The 20767-nt window shown below is 41.2% G+C and overlaps 2 long non-coding RNA genes across 3 annotated transcripts in view; one reads left to right on the forward strand and one right to left on the reverse strand.

Moving 5' to 3' along the window:
• The window catches only part of LOC119862196, a 56572-nt gene extending 44694 nt beyond the window's left edge, over window positions 1-11878 (forward strand). Inside the window, exon 5 of one of the 2 annotated variants that reach the window (XR_005295195.2) lies at window positions 11611-11876. This is a non-coding gene — a long non-coding RNA (uncharacterized LOC119862196). Of the gene's footprint in view, window positions 1-11610 lie in introns of both variants that reach the window. The other variant, XR_006274693.1, reaches the window with a different exon arrangement.
• Window positions 6997-19715, reverse strand: LOC122456063. Its single transcript, XR_006274694.1, has 3 exons — window positions 17698-19715; window positions 8880-8950; window positions 6997-7768 (listed from the first exon to the last, which is right to left on the reverse strand). It is a non-coding gene; the product is annotated as an uncharacterized LOC122456063 (long non-coding RNA).
• Between the last annotated feature and the right edge of the window lie 1052 nt (window positions 19716-20767).

A 20767-nucleotide genomic window follows, 5' to 3' on the forward strand; every position in this document is an offset into this window, starting at 1 on the left:
GTTTATTCCCCTGTAGGTTACATCATTAAATTTGTTTTTAAACCATTATATTAAAAGGATTTAACCGGGGAGGGAAAAAATCATGTCACTTCCTGTTTTGCTTGACTACTCATGAGTAAGGGTTGCTGGACTGGATTTGATGTGAAATATGAATGTTACTGGTTCGATGGTCTGTTTGGTTGCACACCATCTGTTTAACATTTATATATATAAACACACACACACACACACACACACACACACACACACACACACACACACACACACACAAAGAGAGACTTTATAAGAAAACAGAGAGAGAGAGAATGTTAAATAGATGGTGTGCAACCAAACAGACCATCAAACCAGTAACATTCATATTTATTATATTTTATATAATATATACACACACATTCACTCTCTCTCTCTCTCTCTCTCACACACACACACACACACACACACACACACACACACACACACACACACACACACACACAGAGTTAGACTGTAAGTGAAAACATCTTGTTTTGTACCAGTACACTGCACACACTTAAATCAATGGAAAGAGGTTTTTAATTAACCCGCTCTTACAGTGATTCAAAGGCCTTTGGAAACTTATACATTATTGGAGATTAACCAATAATAACTAGTGTGGATTCAAGCACAGCTTTGAAATTCCGTTAACAGTTTTATAGGAGAAAAATACTTATAATCCCATCTTCCAGCTAAAGCTGTGCAGTTCCTGAATTACTGACTTGTGAATTAATTGGCTTTCTCTCCCCCCCAGTATTTTCATGTTCAAGTTTTAATTCAGAGTGCAAATAGTTGTATAAAAATTTTAGGCAGATAGTCTAATTCTGCAGCTGCTAGAGAGGATATACTTAACATAACCTCTGTAGCTTCTGTAGTCCTTCAGTTATAAAGGTTCATTCTATCTGGATCAGGTCCTAGCAGGATGGAGCCTGATCCTCCGACACATACACCACTAATTTCAGAGTAGCAGCCGTGTTAGTCTGTATTCGCAAAAAGAAAAGGAGTACTTGTGGCACCTTAGAGACTAACAAATTTATTAGAGCATAAGCTTTCGTGAGCTACAGCTCACTAATGCATCCGATGAAGTGAGCTGTAGCTCACGAAAGCTTATGCTCTAATAAATTTGTTAGTCTCTAAGGTGCCACAAGTACTCCTTTTCTTTTTGCGTATACACCACTAAGTAATCCTTACCTATGCAAATAGTCCCAATAGATTTTGGTGTTTTCCCACCACATAATATTTTATTTGCTTGTGTAGGGAGCAGCTACACCTAAGAACAATCTGTAGTCTGACACATTTGGGCAGAGAACAGTCCTTACTTGTGATAAGCCCAGCATCTAAAATACTGTACCACAGCTGACAACACACATTCAGATCAGCAGAACTAGCAATAGCACTTGCCTAAACTGGTGGAAGAGGTGGGGGGTAGCTTTGAGGTATTGCCAATGGGTGTATGACTGACCACTTTCGCCATCTTGATGATGTCGGTATACAGTGTGTTACAGATATGGTAATTTCCTGCAGTATATTTGGAAAAACCTTATGGTAGTCAGTTTATGTATTATTGTGGGCTGGGATGGTATATAACCTCTCGGGGATGTGTGTGTAATTTGAGGCCTCGGAGTTTGAAGGACTATATTGAACATGTGCCAGACCAGAATGGATTTTTGAGACAATAAGTATTAAATGGATTTCCTAGTGGGAGGTGCAAATTTCCCCTCCTCTGGTTATGCAAAAACCAGCTTTTGGAAGCTATATCCTGAGGAGTGGATCATTATTCTCAATTACCTGTGCCCAAAGATGAAATCAAAGGACTGAGCTGTATCAAGAAACAGTGGAACTGCCCAGTCTGGGTTCTGGTTCTGAATCTGAGACAGTAACGAATTTGTAAGCACGGAGAAAACCCTGTTGTGGGTTTTGAAGGTCTGACACCTACCAGAGCCCAAGGTTGGAGTTGGTGTGACCTCTGGCAAATTCTTTAGCATGCATGTGGGATCTTTTATTATTTTTAATATTTTATTGGTAATGCTTTCCCCTTTGAATAAATGTGCTTGCTTAGAAAAAGCTGTTTGGTAACTTGTAAAAATTACTCTGGAAATAATCTCTGGAGAGGAAGCAAAGTGTAGATGCTGGCCTGTTTAGGCAGTCTGTCTTGTTGGAAATATCACAGTGTAGGCAGGGAATTGTGCAGCCTGGAAAAGTTCAGGTCAGGAGAAAGAGAGATGCAGATCTCTGCCCAAGAGAGGTGATGACTGGGAACTGGAAAAACTTTAAGTGGGTGTGCTTGGTGGACCACAAAGCAGAAATACAGGTGCAGTTGCCCTCAACTGTAACAGAGAGCATAGAATCCACTGCATATATGTTGCCCGTCTGTGGCAGGAAAGAGAGACCCGCCTTTTCTTCCCTTCTCATGAATCCCATGGAACTCCCCAGCCCAAATCCCAACTAGCCTCTATGAGTCTAAAGGATATATGGCTTTGCTATGAACTGCACAATTTTCCAGACTAATGTACATCTTAAAATACTGTGGGGAAAGAAAAAATTAGCAGGTGCTCTCCTTAGAAATACTTACCTAAATTATAGGTGTCAAGGAGCAAAAGTTTTAATTTTATCAATTTCAGATACAGAACGTTTTCAGGGCTGTTGTGTGTCACTTTAGCCTTTCAAGGAGCATGATAATAAACCTATTTTCACTCTCCTCTTCCTCCTCCTCACCCACTGCCTAAAATATCCTAGTTAACAGAATGGGCTTACATTTTATATTAAGTAGATCTTGATAAATAAGGGCCCAATGCTGTGAGGGTGCACAGCACCTTAACTCCCACTGACATTAAATAGAATTAAGAAAACTCAGCACCTCGCAGGTTAAGATCCTAGAATCTATATATATTATCTACCATCCATTTTTGTTCTGTTATGTAGGAGCCTATAAGCCTTTAAACTAAAATACTGGAATACATTTCTGGTGTTTATCACAGTTTTGTTTTCCTGCTATAAAAATAATTTCAATTTTGAGTTCTATTTATTATCAAATCAGTTCAGGACCTTAAGGGATGATGGCTTGATTTGTTAGTTGAAATATATGATGTGACTGAGGAAAAGTAACTCTCTTATAAGCAAAAAGAAAAGGAGTACTTGTGGCACCTTAGAGACTAACAAATTTATTTGAGCATAAGCTTTCGTGAGCTACAGCTCACTTCATCGGATGAAGTGAGCTGTAGCTCACGAAAGCTTATGCTCTAATAAATTTGTTAGTCTCTAAGGTGCCACAAGTACTCCTTTTCTTTTTGCGAATACAGACTAACACGGCTGCTACTCTGAAATCTCTTATAAGCAACTTTCTAATTTTGTAACTAAGCCTGGTCTATACCTAAAAATTAGATTGACCTAGCTACATTGCTCAGGGTTGTGAAAAATTTTGCACTCTGTATGATATAATTAAGTCAGCCAAATCTCCATTGTAGACACACTAGGTTGATGAAAGAATTCTTCCATCAACCTAGCTACTGCCTCTGAGAGAGATGGATTACCTCCCCTTCTGTTGATGTAGGAAGTGTCAGCTGCAAAGCCATAGCTGTGCTGCTGTGGCCACTGTAGTGTAGACATACCCTAAAGGTCACAAAGGTTCTGCTAAGCCTATTATTTATGAGGTCTATTTTTTCCAGATGTTGAAGGAAAATTGAAACTATTATGCGCTTAGCGCAGCGATTCTCAAACTGTGGGTCAGGACCCCAAAGTGGGTCGCAATCCTGTTCTAATGGGGTTGCCAGGGTGCACATTAGACTTGCTGGGACCTGGGGCTGAAGCAAATGCCTGAGCCCGACAGCCGAGGGCTGAAGCTGAAGCCCAAGAGCTTCAGCCCTAGGGAGCGGGGGTCAGGTTACAGGTCCCCTGCCCGGGGCTGAAGCCCTTGGGCTTGGGCAGGCTCAGGCTTTGGTCCCTCCCCTGGGGTTGTGTAGTAATTTTTGTTGTCAGAAGGAGGTTGCAGAGCAATGAAGTTTGAGAACCCCTGGCTTAGTTCTATGTAACTTCTGTGTAGACGTTCCAAATAACCAAAGACATGGATCACTTAGAAAACTATTTGCATTTTATTCTCATTCTGTCAACATAACTTAAAATTTCATTTAAATTAAATTAAGTCTGGATTTTTAAAAGGGTGTACACAGGCCCTTATGTATGATTCACTCTCTAACAGGTTACTTTTACAGAACATAAGACCCCCTGAAGGTCTTCTAGCATAAAAAGGGTGTTCATTGCAAGATGCTTCCAAGATTGCACTTTGAATTGCAAACCATGAGCCTGAGATATTTAAAGTACCCTGAAGATGGTCAGTGGGCATATGCTTTGCATAGCTGTCTGAAACATTATGCAAAACTTACAGATAGGTGCTTTTTTATTATAGAGGCCCTCCTAGACTTAGCTCTGGTCAGACTGCAACCAATATTACAATATATTTCCTTACATATGGACAAGATTCTGCTTTACTAGAGCACTGCATCCAGAACTGCCCCAGTGTACATCTGTTCTGAACAGCAGTCACAGTCTGGGAAAATTATGCGATCCATGATCTCAGGTCTAACCATCCCAAATCAGTGTGCAAAGTCATGTTTAATTAGTTTTAGATTTCACACAATATTTGTTGGTTAGGTATTAAATCTTTTTGGTGTGCATTGCTGTCATGACCTGACTGATATTAGCAAGGATTTTGACTAGAGTTGTGATAGTTAGGTTTTTATTCATAAAGCGCAAATACTGCAATATTTACTCATCTTCGTGGGCAATTTTATCAGAGCTGTAGATTCCCATGCTTACCTGTTAATTATGAATTGCTGCATCTGAAACACTTTGCTAAGTATTTGGATGCCAATTTTTGTCTATAAGCAGAACTAGCCTTGCACTTTTGGGGCCAGACCCTCGGTGTAGTTCCTCTGAAGTTGCACATTCAATATAGCTGTGAAAGATGGCTAATTTTCTAACAGAAACAAGATCTGATCTTGTCTTGCATTCACATAAGGGATTGTTAACACAAGCAAAGCAATGTTGACAGGCTGGTAATTTTGGATGGGATAATGAATGTTGGGTTTTGTGTTGCTTCAACATCCCTTGTTGGAATGCAGCAGCAGATCAGATCATCTTGGCAGATTCTCTCTCCAACATTTTTCACAGCTATCTTGAATATATTTTAACTAATAAGTACTCTCCTGTTGAGCATATGTATCCCCTATAATTGAATGGGTCCATGTGTATACACACTGATGGGATAACAAATCCGATATTGTAAATATCAGATTGTGCAATGGATGTTTCCTATTCTTTTCCCCCCAAATAATACCTAAATATTCTAAATTCTCATTATAGCCATAGTAAAGCAGCAGCTGTGTTTAACCACTGACAGTTCAGCCATCTTGTACTGATGGCAAAGGCACTTAGTTATTCACTGCTTTTGACTGTTTTGCAGATAAACATGCTGAGCTGTGTTCAGTGTTTGCTTTTGAAGGAAATATGTATGCTCGGCATTAGCTGTATTGGGAAAACATGATTTCAAAGTGCGGGAAACAATTGCTTTCAATGTTATTGCCTAAAATAGTTTTCTCTTAATATCTTGGCCTGACTACAGCATTTTTCTTTTGAATTGTAACTGGTTTTCTCCCATCCTTTTCTAATGTCCCTGTTCTGAATTGCATAGAGCCACTTAGCATGCATTTAAAAAGCTTAAGAGAGCTACGGTAAAAATCTGACTTTCCAACAAAATGCTTTTCTATGCACTATTGTAGTTGAATAACTAGTTCAGTACAATCCACCATAACTTGCCCAAACCCTGCATTAACCTTAAAGCACATGTTCTCCTCCTGTTTGCACTTCACCCTCTATGCAACTTAGCATTACCTGCCTAGTTACCAGTTTGAGCCTTTGCTCTTCTCTCCTGCTTTAAGCATTTATTTGAGAGACAAGGTGGGTGAAGTAATATCTTTTATTGGTTGGTGAGAGAGACAAGCTTTTGAGCCACAAAGAGCTCTTCTTGAAAAGATAAATTATATTACCTCACCCACCTTGTCCCTTTAATATCCTGGGACCGACACCACAACAACTACAGAGCATTCATTTGTCATCTAGTTCTTTTTTCACTTCTCTGTACAACAGCACAAGCCATGTTACACTACAAAATGCAGGAAATAAGAACGTCTAAATATGCTGGGGCTCCAGACACCAAGTTGTTGGCTCTCTGAAAGCTTTTTGCCCTTCATGCATGGGCGACATTCTCCCCCCATCACTTCCACAAATACTGAAGGAGATATTTCAGAGTTGTAGGGAACAGCAATAGCTGCTTCTTCAGCACAGAACAGATCATACAGCCAGAAAGCCCATGAACTAGGGAATTGTTTGCCAATCTTCACAGAAGTTTCTTAACGTATCAAGCATGGAAACAGAGGAATGGCTAAACTTCCAAGAATAATATCCTTGTTTGGCAGAAATTAAATGGGTATGTTGCAGAAGGATGATCTTCCATATGAATTATACAAAACTCTACTAACGTGTAACATGCTTAGTCCAAACAGAGCTAAAGTTTTTTTTCCTTTGGGGTGACAACTACAGTACTGAACAGATCTGCAGTAGTCATTTGCATTAAGGGATATATACCTTGAACTGTAACAAATGGCAATTTGCAGTGAAGTTGATTTCTATAATGTGTACAGTTAATGGTGTGATGCTCTGGGGAACCTTGCAAAATGAAAAGCTCGAAGCATGTAATCTGTTAACAACCCAGCCTCATTGCCCAGCAACCTGATAAATGGGATGGTCAAATCAACTTAACATTCATTAAAATGCTTATTCCTCCCTCATTCAATACATTTTATTTAGACACTTATTTCGTGGATTAAAATATAAGTAATTCAATTCAAGATGAGCAAACACATACTGATCAAATGGTTAAGCACCCAAAAATTTAGTGCTAAGAGGCCAGGTTGGGAGTGGATAGTTTCTGATTTCCTGAATCCTCTGCCACGTTTGACCAAATAATATCAAACCTATTTGTGTGGTTATTTCAGCTATATAATAGAGATAATGCTCAACATAACTCCCAAAGGGGTGGTGAGAGTTAATCTCCATAATATATATAGCCAAACTTGAACATACATAGCCAAACACTTTGCAGCTGTTGATTTCAATGGAATTACGCCCGCAGAAAAATCTGGCCCAAGAAATGTAGTGTAAGTGCTTACTACTTTTAAAACAAGTGAAATATTTGTAATAATGCTGTACCCAGTGCAAATAGCTTTCCATATACTGTACAAGTGTTCTTTTCGTAAGCTTGTTTAACAAAGCCATTATTCAGAAAAACTGATAATATCCCACTTATATACCTTTAATACAACTACATGGAATGAGTATCCTATGATCAGTTTTACATTTCTATTTAAAATACCCATGATAAACAGACCATTTGAAAACAGTTCAGTGCTTCTCCATATCAACTTCAGTTAGCTGCTAGGCAGGGTTAGTGGCTCTAGTGCTGAACTGGATAAGAGCCAAGAACTTTCTGAGGAGAAAGATATCCCTTAATGTAATCAAGATGGATTTGGTGTCTGGTGTGCTTCCCTAATAAACCTGAGAAATCGGGCACAGACATCAAAGCTACTTTATAACTTTAACTGCCTGGTTGTCCACAAAATTCTTGGAATAGTCATGGATGCTGATGCTATTGTCCTGGAGGTTGTTGATGCAGATGATGGTGAGCCTGTAATGGTGCTGTTCTCTGTAGGAAAAAGTATGAGTGATAGCAGGTTTGACACAGGAAAAAACCTCCACTTACTGTGAGAACATAGGTGTGACTCATGGATTAGGCTGACTTTGAAAACTCAGTTCAAGGAGGCTGAGCAGTGTTTATCAGGCCTTTAAGTTTGATTGCAGACAGAACTTGTCATACTTGCCTATCTGGGTTTGTATCTCTCGCTTGGGTTTGTGAGCTAAGTATATCCTGTTCATGCAAAACAATTATTGGGTTTCAGAGTAGCAGCCGTGTTAGTCTATATTCGCAATTATTGGGTTGGATCACAAAGCATAGAACTTTGACCTGGGGAAACATTTTTATACTGACCACTGTGAAAATGACTTGAAAAGGATATCTAATCCCTTTGCATTGGAATAGGATGAAAGGATTAAGTTTACCAGGGATTCCTTGTTGATCTTCTGGAACATAGTTTATAGCAAGTTTCCCAATATCCTTTATGTTTTTTCAGGCATCAGCCAAATATAGGGAGTCAACATGGAAAAAAAATTGAGGAGGAGGAAGAGACAATTGAGTCTTGTGTTCTAGGGAAAGGAAACCTTTGAAATATCAGTACATTTATATATATTTAGTACATTTTATCAGATTCTAAATGGTTCAGCAGATCTTAATATCTATGTTCCAATCTGTGGAAAATCTAGCTCAACACAGGTTTTTAAAAATTGCCTTTTTTGAAGCTGAGTAAACTCAAACAAAAAACTCCCCACCCCACTCCCGAAAAATCTCCTTTTGGGAGAACACATAACAGCATGTTGATGCTGCTCTGAAGTAAGACCATATCTCACAGCAGGAGTTAAACACCACAAACTTGGCGGTCCATCTCAGAGACTGTCATGTTCTAACTCCATTAATACCAAGAATTTGATTAATGTTCTGGTTCAAGCTTTCTTTTTCAGATGCAAAATGAAATGAAAGCCTCAGTCCGGTTGCTTAGGTTAACAGCTGATGTCTTTACTTTCTGACTGTTAATCTTAAACCAATCTGAAATCCTAATGGCCTGCCTTAGTACAGCTTTCAGTGGTAAGCAATTCAAATATAAAATCATAACATGTAATTTGGCGGTGATTGAAATTTTTACCCCAGGAGAGAGAGCTTTGATTGCAGTGCCTCTTATTTTACATGACGCAAGGTTCTGGCTAACCTGATGCCCTGAGGAAGATGTTGGAAAAAAACAAACTTTTTTTGCAGTTACAAAAAGATCTGGTAGCATTCTTTCATAATGCCTATTATTGCATTAATGACAACTTTTCTTATATCAAAAGAAGAAGGAAACTTTGTAATTCTTGGAATAAACATCCATATTCTACATTCCTTCAACAAAGAGTAATGTAACAACATAACAAAAGTAATGACATATTCATCCCAATATATTGTGAACAGTTCATATGTCTATGGTAAATGTTATGTAGTTGTTAAATTTAGCTGAACTCTGGCTTGTACCCTGAATTTTGATTCCTAAGTGAGGACCAGTCACTGACTGGAACTGAAATATAAGATGAATGTATAACTTTGACTAGAGGGGAGATGGGTCATTTGATTAATTTAATACATGCAAGATTAATATTTTATCCTCATGTTTGTTTTAATCCATGTTTTGTGAAAGGAAAAAAGTATAACTATCACTTAACTAGTTCAGGCTTCAGGACTAGTTCAGAAATTATGCTCCATGTTTGTTCATTTCTTAACCAGAATGTCACACCAATTTCACTTTATTTTCTGCCCCTTTTTGCTGATTATGCAGGTGATAGGTTGCCAAACTAATCTAACATGAACTGACATGGCCTAACACTGGTTCTAGCATAAGCAGAAATTGGTATAAAAGTGGGTGCAATTGAAGACACATAATTTGTCACAAATGTCATCTGCACATCTACTTGCTTATTTTACATGGTCTTTTTGAAGCTTAATTAATGTAAGTTCACTTTGATACTGTTAGATGGAAGGTGTTATGTACTACAAATGGAAAAAATATTATGAAAAAAATGTTATGTTGAAATGGCTAGTTTGTGTTTTGCTAAGGGGTTGAATGCAGCTTTCAAGAAGTGCTGGAAGGCAAGTACTCGACAGGCTGCAAGATGTCATTTTTGCTTAAAAAAAAAAAAAAAGTTGTCGGAACAGCATCTCAGTGTTCCAGAAAGAAAAGGAGTACCAGTGGCACCTTAGAGACTAACAAATTTATTAGAGCATAAGCTTTCGTGAGCTACAGCTCACTTCATCGGATGCATTTGGTGGAAAAAACAGAGGAGAGATTTATATACACACACACAGAGAACATGAAACAATGGGTTTATCATACACACTGTAAGGAGAGTGATCACTTAAGATAAGCCATCACCAGCAGCAGGGGGGGGAAAGGAGGAAAACCTTTCATGGTGACAAGCAAGGTAGGCTAATTCCAGCAGTTAACAAGAATATCAGAGGAACAGTGGGGGGTGGGGTGGGAGGGAGAAATACCATGGGGAAATAGTTTTACTTTGTGTAATGACTCATCCATTCCCAGTCTCTATTCAAGCCTAAATTAATTGTATCCAGTTTGCAAATTAATTCCAATTCAGCAGTCTCTCGTTGGAGTCTGTTTTTGAAGCTTTTTTGTTGAAGTATAGCCACTCTAAGATCTGTGATCGAGTGACCAGAGATATTGAAGTGTTCTCCAACTGGTTTTTGAATGTTATAGTTCTTGACGTCTGATTTATGTCCATTCATTCTTTTACGTAGAGACTGTCCAGTTTGGCCAATGTACATGGCAGAGGGGCATTTCCCCATGGTATTTCTCCCTCCCACCCCACCCCCCACTGTTCCTCTGATATTCTTGTTAACTGCTGGAATTAGCCTACCTTGCTTGTCACCATGAAAGGTTTTCCTCCTTTCCCCCCCCTGCTGCTGGTGATGGCTTATCTTAAGTGATCACTCTCCTTACAGTGTGTATGATAAACCCATTGTTTCATGTTCTCTGTGTATGTGTATATAAATCTCTCCTCTGTTTTTTCCACCAAATGCATCCGATGAAGTGAGCTGTAGCTCACGAAAGCTTATGCTCTAATAAATTTGTTAGTCTCTAAGGTGCCACCGGTACTCCTTTTCTTTTTGCGAATACAGACTAACACGGCTGCTACTCTGAAATCAGTGTTCCAGAGGATTAGAGCAGTGGTTTTACAGCCCTCCACTGCATGGAATCAGCCCTCAGGTGTCAGACCATGTATTACTAGCAGCTAATGGTGATTCTCCTGTAACTCAAGTGGTAGGAATATATGCTTTTGGTGCAAGATCTGGGTTCTATCCCAGCTGTTGCTGTTAAGTTATAAATGACCTTTGTGGAAAGCATAGTAACAAACATGAAATGTTAATGTCAGCAGGTTGTGACAATATCGCCAATAGGGCATTTACTATCCATTATGTGGCTATGCTGAGGACCTGACGTGAATGTTTACGTCATTTATTCAAAGTTGCTTTCCAGTCAATGTTACAACACAGCCCAGTGAACTCTCCTATACATCCCTTTCATCCATTATAAATCCCAAACTTTCTTTAAATCATTTTAACAATAGTGGGCAGTAGAAATAGCTGAAAGCTTTTATTTATATAAAGCTGTGTCAGGTGACAACTGATTCATTGCTAGGGACAAAATGAGAAACAGCCACTTTCGCTTGCTGTGTTTTTTGACTGCCCGATTCTGATCAATGCTACTTTACTGACGCTTTTCTGGAATGAACACTGTATAGTTTGTTGGGGTGAGATCTTAATCACTTAATCATACTCTTTTTGGAGAAAGTTTCCTAAGGATTTCATCTTCCTCTTTTCCAATTTTTCAGTGGGCAAAGTTCTTGGAAAAAGCAAAACCAGTTGTTACCAGAATGTTCAGGCACTACTTACTCCTCCAGTGAAGAATGACCCCCTGCCAAATGCTGAATTTCTACCCTGATGTTTCAGTGCTAGAGCTATTCAAAATAAGGGTGCACAGTTGTTAATAATAAATGCCATTTTCACTCACCATCTACTGAAAAATGGCTTCATTGCTTTTGTTCAGAGTTTTTAAAAGAATTCACCTTCAGGCAGAAACCAAACCTGGAGGATGCCATTTTGTTTCTGTATGTGGCCCGTGAAGGTGTAGCCTAACTATGCATGGAGCCAATATCACTAAAAAGTTTGGACCACCCAATGCTAAGTAAAAGAGCAATACTATTAGAAAGTGTACAAAGTGTCTGTGTGTGTTAGATGCTTTATATTTACCACATGCCTCCTGAGAGAGTTAAACACTAACCCAGAAGGATCATGCCTTGTAGTGGAGTTCTGTGAGAGGGTGCATTTAAGTTATGGTGAGTCTGAAGAGTCAGCACTGAAACGAGTGTTAGGCAGTTGCATAATGGGTTCCAGCTCTCAAAGGGTGCTAGTTTGAAGGTCTGTATCTTAAGACAATGCCCAGGTATCCCAAGCCTGTAGCAGTGGCTGGGATACGATCACGCTCTGGAGGAGGATAACACCCAGGGACCCAACAGCTGAGTCCATTCACAGCAGCCTGGTGGGCAGGTACAATTAAGGAACAATCAGTTGCATACATACAAAATGGAAAATGTCTAGGAAGGAGTACCGTGGAAAGGGATCTGGGATCATAATGGATCACAAGCTAAATATGAGTCAACAGTGCAATACTGTTGCAAAAACAGCAAACATCATTCTGGGATGTAGTAGGTGGAGTGTTGTAAGCAAGACACAACTGGAGTACTGTGTCCAGTTCTGGGCGCCTCGTTTCAGGAAAGATGTGGATGAATTCGAAAGAGTCCAGAGAAGAGCAACAAAAATGATTAAAGGGCTAGAAAATGCTTTGACCTATGAGGGAAGATTGAAAAAATTGGGTTTGTTTAATCTGGAGAAGAGAAGACTGAGGGGGGACATGATAACAGTTTTCAAGTACAAGGTGGAAGGAGAAAAATTGTTCTCATTAACCTCTGAGGATAGGACAAGAAGCAATGGGCTTAATTTGTGGCAAGGGTGGTTTTGGTTGGACATTAGGAAAAACTTCCTAACCGTCAGGGTGGTGAAGCACCAGAATAAATTACCTAGGGAGGTTGTGGAATCTCCATAATTGGAGATTTTTAAGAGCCAGTTAAACAAACACCTGTCAGGGATGGTCTAGTGCAGGTTGAGTGCAGGGGACTGAAGTAGAAGACATCTTGAGGTCCCTTCTAGTTCTACAATTCTATGATAATCAAACCAGGCGTGACTTGTCCTTGAGTACAGTGGACTACGTTGGTGCAGGACAGAGTGTTTATCATCTTCCTGAACCAAAGAAGCTGAAGTTAATCCATTGTATCTTTCATAGCTGCTAACATACTATGTCCCAGAAATGATATCCCAATTTTATGGTCTAATGACACGAGCACATTTTTCAACAAGGGATACTCAGCTTACAAGAGGTTCACCCAGCTAGATTCACTATTTGCCGTAACAAAATTAACCTACTGAAATTAATATGTGAAAAGCTACAAAATATGAATAATGAACTCCCATTAGGGCTCATGTGATTTCCTCAAGAATTAATTATGTGACTCACTAATGAAGAGAAAACAATAGGGTTGAAACTCCATTAAATGATTATGGGTCTTCAGACACTTTTCCAAAGCCAATGTAAGAGTAATGCTAAACTGATCATCGTTTAAAGGTGGTGGGGATGGGTGTATTCAATCCAAAGAGTAGGAAGAAGAAAGCTTCAACAGCGCTTTTGTGCGTGTAATACATTCAATCAGGTTTCAGAGTAGCAGCCATGTTAGTCTGTATTCGCAAAAAGAAAAGGAGTACTTGTGACACCTTAGAGACTAACAAATTTATTTGAGCATAAGCTTTCGTGAGCTACAGCTCACTTCATCGGATGCATTCGTGGAAAAGACAGTGGGGAGATTTATATACATAGAGAACATGAAACAATGGGTGTTACCATACACACTGTAACCAGAGTGATCACTTAAGGTGAGCTATTACCCAGCAGGAGAACGGGCGGGGAGGGGGGCACCTTTTGTAGTGATAATCAAGGTGGGCCATTTCCAGCAGTTGACAAGAACATCTGAGGAACGGGGGGGGGGGGATAAATATGGGGAAGTAATTTTTTCTTTGTGTAATGATCCATCCACTCCCATTCTCTATTCAAGTCTAAGTTAATTGTATCCAGTTTGCAAATTAATTCCAATTCAGCAGTATCTCGTTGGAGTCTGTTTTTTGAAGGTTTTTTTGTTGAAGTATTGCCACTTTTAGGTCTGTAATGAAGTGATCAGAGAGATTGAAGTGTTCTCCGACTGGTTTTTGAATGTTATAATTCTTGACGCCTGATTTGTGTCCATTAATTCTTTTATGTAGAGACTGTCCAGTTTGACCAATGTACATGGCAGAGGGGCATTGCTGGCACATGATGGCATATATCACATTGGTAGATGTGCAGGTGAACTAGCCTCTGATAGTGTGGCTGATGCGATTAGGCCCTAGGATGGTGTCCCCTGAATAGATATGTGGACACAGTTGGCAACAGGCTTTGTTGCAAGGATAGGTTCCTGGGTTAGTGGTTCTGTTGTGTGGTGTATGGTTGCTGGTGAGTATTTGCTTCAGGTTGGCAGGCTGTCTGTAAGCAAGGAGTGGCCTGACTCACAAGATCTGTGAGAGTGATGGGTCGTCCTTCAGGATAGGTTGTAGATCCTTGATGATGCATTGGAGAGGTTTTAGTTGGGGGCTGAAGGTGATGGCTAGTGACGTTCTGTTATTTTCTTTGTTGGGCTTGTCCTGTGCAGGCGACTTCTGGGTACTCTTCTGGCTCTGATAATCTGTTTCTTCACTTCAGCAGGTGGGTATTGTAGTTGTAAGAATGCTTGATAGAGATTTTGTAGGTGTTTTTCTCTGTCTGAGGAATTGGAGCAAATGCGGTTGTATCTTAGAGTTTGGCTGTAGACAATGGATCGTGTAGTGTGGTCTGGATGAAAGCTGGAGGCATGTAGGTAGGAATAGCAGTCAGTCGGTTTCCGGTATAGGGTGGTGTTTATGTGACCATCACTTATTAGCACTGTAGTGTCCAGGAAGTGGATCTCTTGTGTGGACTGGTCCAGGCTGAGGTTGATGGTGGGATGGAAATTGTTGAAATCATGTTGGAATTCCTCAAGGGATTCTTTTCCATGGGTCCAGATGATGAAGATGTCATCAATGTAGCACAAGTAGATTAGGGGCATTAGGGGACTAGAGCTGAGGAAGCGTTGTTCTAAGTCAGCCATAAAAATGTTGGCATACTGTGGGGCCATGCGGGTACCCATCGCAGTGCCGCTGATTTGAAGGTATACATAGTCCCCAAATGTGAAATAGTTATGGGTGAGGACAAAGTCACAAAGTTCAGCCACCAGGTTTGCCGTGACATTTTCGGGGATACTGTTCCTGACGGCTTGTAGTCCATCTTTGTGTGGAATGCTGGTGTAAAGGGCTTCTACCTCCATAGTGGCCAGGATGATGATTTCAGGAAGATCACCAATGGATTGTAGTTTCCTCAGGAAGTCAGTGGTGTCTTGAAGATAGCTGGGAGTGCTGATAGCGTAGGGCCTGAAGAGGGAGTCTACATAGCCAGACAATCCTGCTGTCAGGGTACCAATGCCTGAGATGATGGGGCGTCCAGGATTTCCAGGTTTATGGATCTTGGGTAGCAGATAGAATACCCCAGGTCAGGGTATCAGGGGTGTGTCTGTGAGGATTTGTTCTTGTGCTTTTTCAGGGAGTTTCTTGAGCAGATGATGTAGTTTCTTTTGGTAACCCTCAGTGGGATCAGAGGGTAATGGCTTGTAGAAAGTGGTGTTGGAGAGCTGCCTAGCAACCTCTTGTTCATATTCCGACCTATTCATGATGACGACAGCACCTCCTTTGTCAGCCTTTTTGATTATGATGTCAGAGTTGTTTCTGAGGCTGTGGATGGCAGAACATCTCATCTCAGCGGAATCTTAGCAGTACAGCTTTAACTGTGGTAGTAACAGTGAAAGCTGTAGAGTAGATAGCGCTCAGTCTATTGTAACCCTGACCAGACTAAATGGTCACAAAAATACATAAGCACTATTTGCACTGATATGAAAATTAGGACCTGTAACCTAATATAGACAAGGCTGTAAAGTTACTGCTCTGTAGTACCACTTCCTCCCCCCAACACTTTGTAGAACGGCAACGCCAGCAGGCTGCAAAGGTTAGGTATGTGGGATAGTTGTTTCCCTCTGTCCACTATGTCTGGACAGTTTTTGCTGGAGCAATATGCACTTGCTCCTGCTTCATAATGCAGAATTTGGTCCCAGGGAAAGTAGAGTAATTAACAAGTAATATCATTTTCATCTTGAAAATCCAGTATTTTCCAATTCTGTTCTATATATACTCAGTCTAACTCTATGCATTAATTATAATCATGCAAAAGACCACTTCCATTAAACATCTGAACAGGTTTCAGTGGCAGAATATACTTCTACCCAGTGTTCTTTATTTTTTATTCCCTCTTGTGCCTTTCTTATTTGCCTGCTTTCAGAGTAGCAGCCGTGTTAGTCTGTATTCGCAAAAAGAAAAGGAGTACTTGTGGCACCTTAGAGACTAACAAATTTATTAGAGCATAAGCTTTCGTGAGCTACAGCTCACTTCATCGGATGCATTTGGTGGAAAAAACAGAGGAGAGATTTATATACTGTGTGTGCTTTGCTAAATTGGGGACTTAGTGTCTAGCTGCTACTCGAATATCAAAAATCAAGATGTTCTGAAGTTTGGAAATTTATCAGTCAAACCAAAATACTGAACAAGAGGTTCACTTGGCAGTGCACGCTTTGGGGTTGAGCCTGCAGCCTTGGTACATCTGAGTAGTCCTGATGAGTTCTTCAGGAGGACTGCTTAAGTGAATGAGCAACAGGACTAGGCCTTCTAACTCGCCTTACATATCTACCCAAAAGATCTGGATATGTTCACTACATTCTCTCTGCCAAGAGTCACTGCTGGTAAAGCAAATTTCCAAGTCTCTAACTTTGGTAGAAGTTTAAAGTAATTCTGACTACATTACAGGCTCAGTTTAGAATTCTCATCCTTCAGAGTTGGTTGATTCTATGTTTAATCCTGTCGCTATACTTGTTTTTTAATCAGTGTTTAGATCCATGTCTTCACACACTACTGACAGGACAGTACACTTGGCACAATATACTTGGGCAAAAAAGTACTATCCCATCTCATCTGTATCATATTTCCATTTCATTTCAACAAAGCTAAAATATGTCCCATTATCTTTTAATTTATTTCTATGCACAAACAGGAGCCAACACTCTGTTTAACAGTCTTCAAATAATCAGTAGATTCAAATGTAAGTAGAACATAGCGTCAAGAGATGATCTGTCTGATAATTCAGGCAGCTAGAGGTAAAATAGGTCACACATGCTTATTGCAGGGCTCAAAGAAATAAATCCTGCAATAAGCATGTGTGACATAATATTCTATGGAATATAGTGAGAAGCAGAATCTGATCTGAAGTCCAAGATTTAAAAACTGTTCCCACATACTGCTTTCCATCAGACAGACATAAGGCTGTGATCTGAACTTAATGTGGTACAAGGGAAAAGAACATTCCTAACCAGAGCTCTCCAGAACCAACTGAATTAGGCAAAATGCTCTTCCCAGGGCCCAACAGCAGCATCTGAATTGGGTATTGGAGTACTCCCTCGGGAGGAGAATGTAGGATTCCCTCCTTCTCCCTAAGCTGCAGTGTGTCAGGGAAGTAGCTGTGCAGCCTAGTGGCTGGCACAGCAGGGAGCCCTTGGAGAGCTGAGCTCTGCCACACCCAGAGGGTGCATAACCCTGTGACATATCCCCATACACACATCCCTTCTGCCACAGTCATGCCTCTGCAAGAGAGAGGCAGGATTTACCTCTGATTGTATATTGCTCTGAAGACCAGATTTCCCCTTTGCTCCATCCTGAAATTCAATCAGATGCAGAGGCTCTTGAGTAAGTAACTGGTTCAAAGCAAAGACTCCCAAGTTGTGGGAACAACTGATATTTCAATGCTCTTTGGGTGCTGTTTTAAGCATATAAGCATCAGGTGGTGCAGCAAGGGGAATGAGTTTCCAGAGAGCATTAACCATAGTAAACAAGGAAAATGAAACTTTGCAGCACAGCAAGGAAGGTTGTGGAGACAAAGTGTAGGGCTGCCTCAGGCACCACTTAATAAAGACAGTACCTATATTGCACTTTTCATGTTCAGAGTACTTCCCAGACCTTAATCCTCCCAACACCTCCCTCCAAGGTATTAACCCCAATTTACAGGAGGAGAAACTCAGACCCAGAGGGGTAGAGTGATTTGCTCAAGGACACACACCGCCTAAGCATAAGAGCCAAATCTCTAACCCAAGCTCACGATCAACCCAGCAGATCACACAGTGTAATATAGATACCCTGGGTTGTGTGTAGTTATGGACTTTAACCATATCCAGGCTGAAGAAACTACTTTAAAAAGAAAAAATTCATCTGAAGACCTTCATTGCTTTTGAATCAGTTTACTATATTTCCTAGAAATACATAGAACAGAAGATGTGGGTATGCATAGAAACCACCTAAACATGTGAGGGGAGTGTTTAAATCCTAAAGCTGACAAATTAGTGTCCCAATCAAGAGAGACAGTAGGAAAACAGCATCTACTTCAGATCCAGCTGTCTAAACTTGAACATGGCAGCAGAGTCTGTCAAATGCAAATGAAAGGCCGTATCCTCTTAAGATCTGCTTTCCAAAAAAAATAAAAAAATAAAAAAAGGAGAGCTTTTTGGGTGGAAATGTTGTCCAGAGTGTGATCTTCAAAGGGACTTCACTCCTGGGTGGGAGGGCTTTACCATTGGGCCCAAGTTCTATACAGAAGCTGTCAGCATCCATGTCAGAGACAAACATTGTTCAGCTATAAGTCCATGGGCCTTCATGTGAGGGGCTTAAGAAGAAAGTTTTAGGGAATTTTCAGAAGTCCCTTGGTAAATCCATTGGACATAGAGGACCCCCCATCATCAGGAAATATATGTTGTGTATGCACACAATCCTCTGTGTCAACTATGCTGTTGACTAGCACTGTACTGTCATTAATCTTATTGAAGAGATCGCTAGACGGGGTCACTGATTAAAGAACTGCCAGGTTGGAGGGGGAGGGACTAATTCTTAAAAGATTATCTGAATGTCACCCACAGAAGATTTCACACAGGGAAGAGTCTCCCTCTCGGTGCGGAACTCTGCAAAATTCTGCCCAAACTTTTAGAAGTTAATAAAACTGAATATTTTCTACTCCAAATCCTTTCCGAGGATCCTGGTCAAGTATTAAAAAAAAAAAAAAAAAAAAGACATCTACAGCCTATGAACTGTGGTAGTACGGCTAATTTGTCTAGCAGACACTGTTCATTGCATATTAATGTAAGAGAGAGACAGTTAATTCCCATTTTCTCACTCGAAATCTGCCCCTGCCTCGAAATCTGCCCCTGCCTGTGGACTTGTTGCTAATTAGTCAGGCAGGGAATTGATTTCCTGCACCACTGTCTACTCTACTGTTGGAGAGTTGTTTAATCTCAGTTTCAGAGCAGAGCAATAGTTAATTACTTTTCAGGTTCCATAAAAAGACTTGTGTAACTTGCCTCACCAGCATGGTGAGATACCCTAAGTCGGTAGAAAATCATTTTGCAGGAAGATATATTAAAGAACAAGAGTAAATTCATTTAGATTGCTTTTTTAGAAAATCTTTGAGAACATAATCCACTACCTGTATGGGCTGTTTCAAAAATGCTCTAACATGTAATGAGTTTGCCCCGTTGTTTATCTTTTAAAGGCACCCTGGGGAATGTAGGCACTAGGTCTATTGGCTAGAACTGAGGACTTGGAGTGTGGATGCCTGATGATGAGCAAGTCTCAATCTCCCTGTCCCTTATATTTAAAATGTGATATGCACATCCACAGTGGTGTTTGGATGTTCCTAAGTGCATAAAGCATTTAGAGATCCTCAAGTGAACGTCACTATATACAGTAACATCTATGTGCAATTGTTAGCAGATCATAGCAAGACCTGGAGTCCACGGTGATTAGAACTATGCAAACATGGCTATTCTGGTTTGCAGCAATGGGAATCTTTAATTGAGTTTGAGTGGACTTGCACCTCACAAATATCACTGAGTTCTGAGACCAAGCGAATGCAGATACTCTACATCAGGGGTCTCAAATTCAAATGACTATGAGGGCCACATGAGGACTAGTACATTGGCTGGAGGGCCGCATCACTGACCCCGCTGCCCCGGCCCCACCCGCATCCCTTCCATGAGGCCCTGCCCCTGCCCCACCTCGCCCCACCTCTTCTCTGCCCCCATTCCAACCCCTTCCCCGAAATCTCCACCCCAACTCCACCCCCAGGGGATGCAGGAGGGGTGCAGGGGGCTCAGCGCAGGGGATTGGGGTGCAGGAGGGGTGTGGGGTGTAGCAGGACGTTGGGGTACAGGAGGGTGTGGGGTGCAGCAGGGGGCTCAGGGCAGGGGGTCAGTGTGCAGGAGAGGTGTGGGGTGTGGCAGGGGGTTGGGGTGCAGGAAGGGTTCGGGGGGCAGGCTCCGGCCTGGCATGCACCGGGGGCAGGGCAGGCTCTCCGCCTGCCAGCCCTGCCCCTGCGCCACTCTGGGAAGTGGCTGGAACCTCTGTGTGTAGGGGGAGAGGGGGCACAGGGGTCTATGTGTTGCCTGGCCACGCCTCCAGGCACCGCCCCCTGCAGCTCCCATTGGCTGGGAATGGGGAACCACGGCCACTTCCCAGAACGGAGTGGCACATGGGGAGGGCAGGGCAGGCAGGCAGGGAGCCAGCTCTTGCCCGCAGTGCACGCCAGGCTGGCCAGAGCCACTCTAGGTAAATGCTGGGGAGCTGGCGGGCCGCAGAAAATAACCCGCGTGTTTGAGACCCCTGGTATAGAATGTGCAGGAGTCTTGTTCCAAT

This window comes from Dermochelys coriacea, chromosome 10, assembly GCF_009764565.3.
Source record: "Dermochelys coriacea isolate rDerCor1 chromosome 10, rDerCor1.pri.v4, whole genome shotgun sequence".
Classification (NCBI taxonomy): domain Eukaryota; kingdom Metazoa; phylum Chordata; order Testudines; family Dermochelyidae; genus Dermochelys; species Dermochelys coriacea.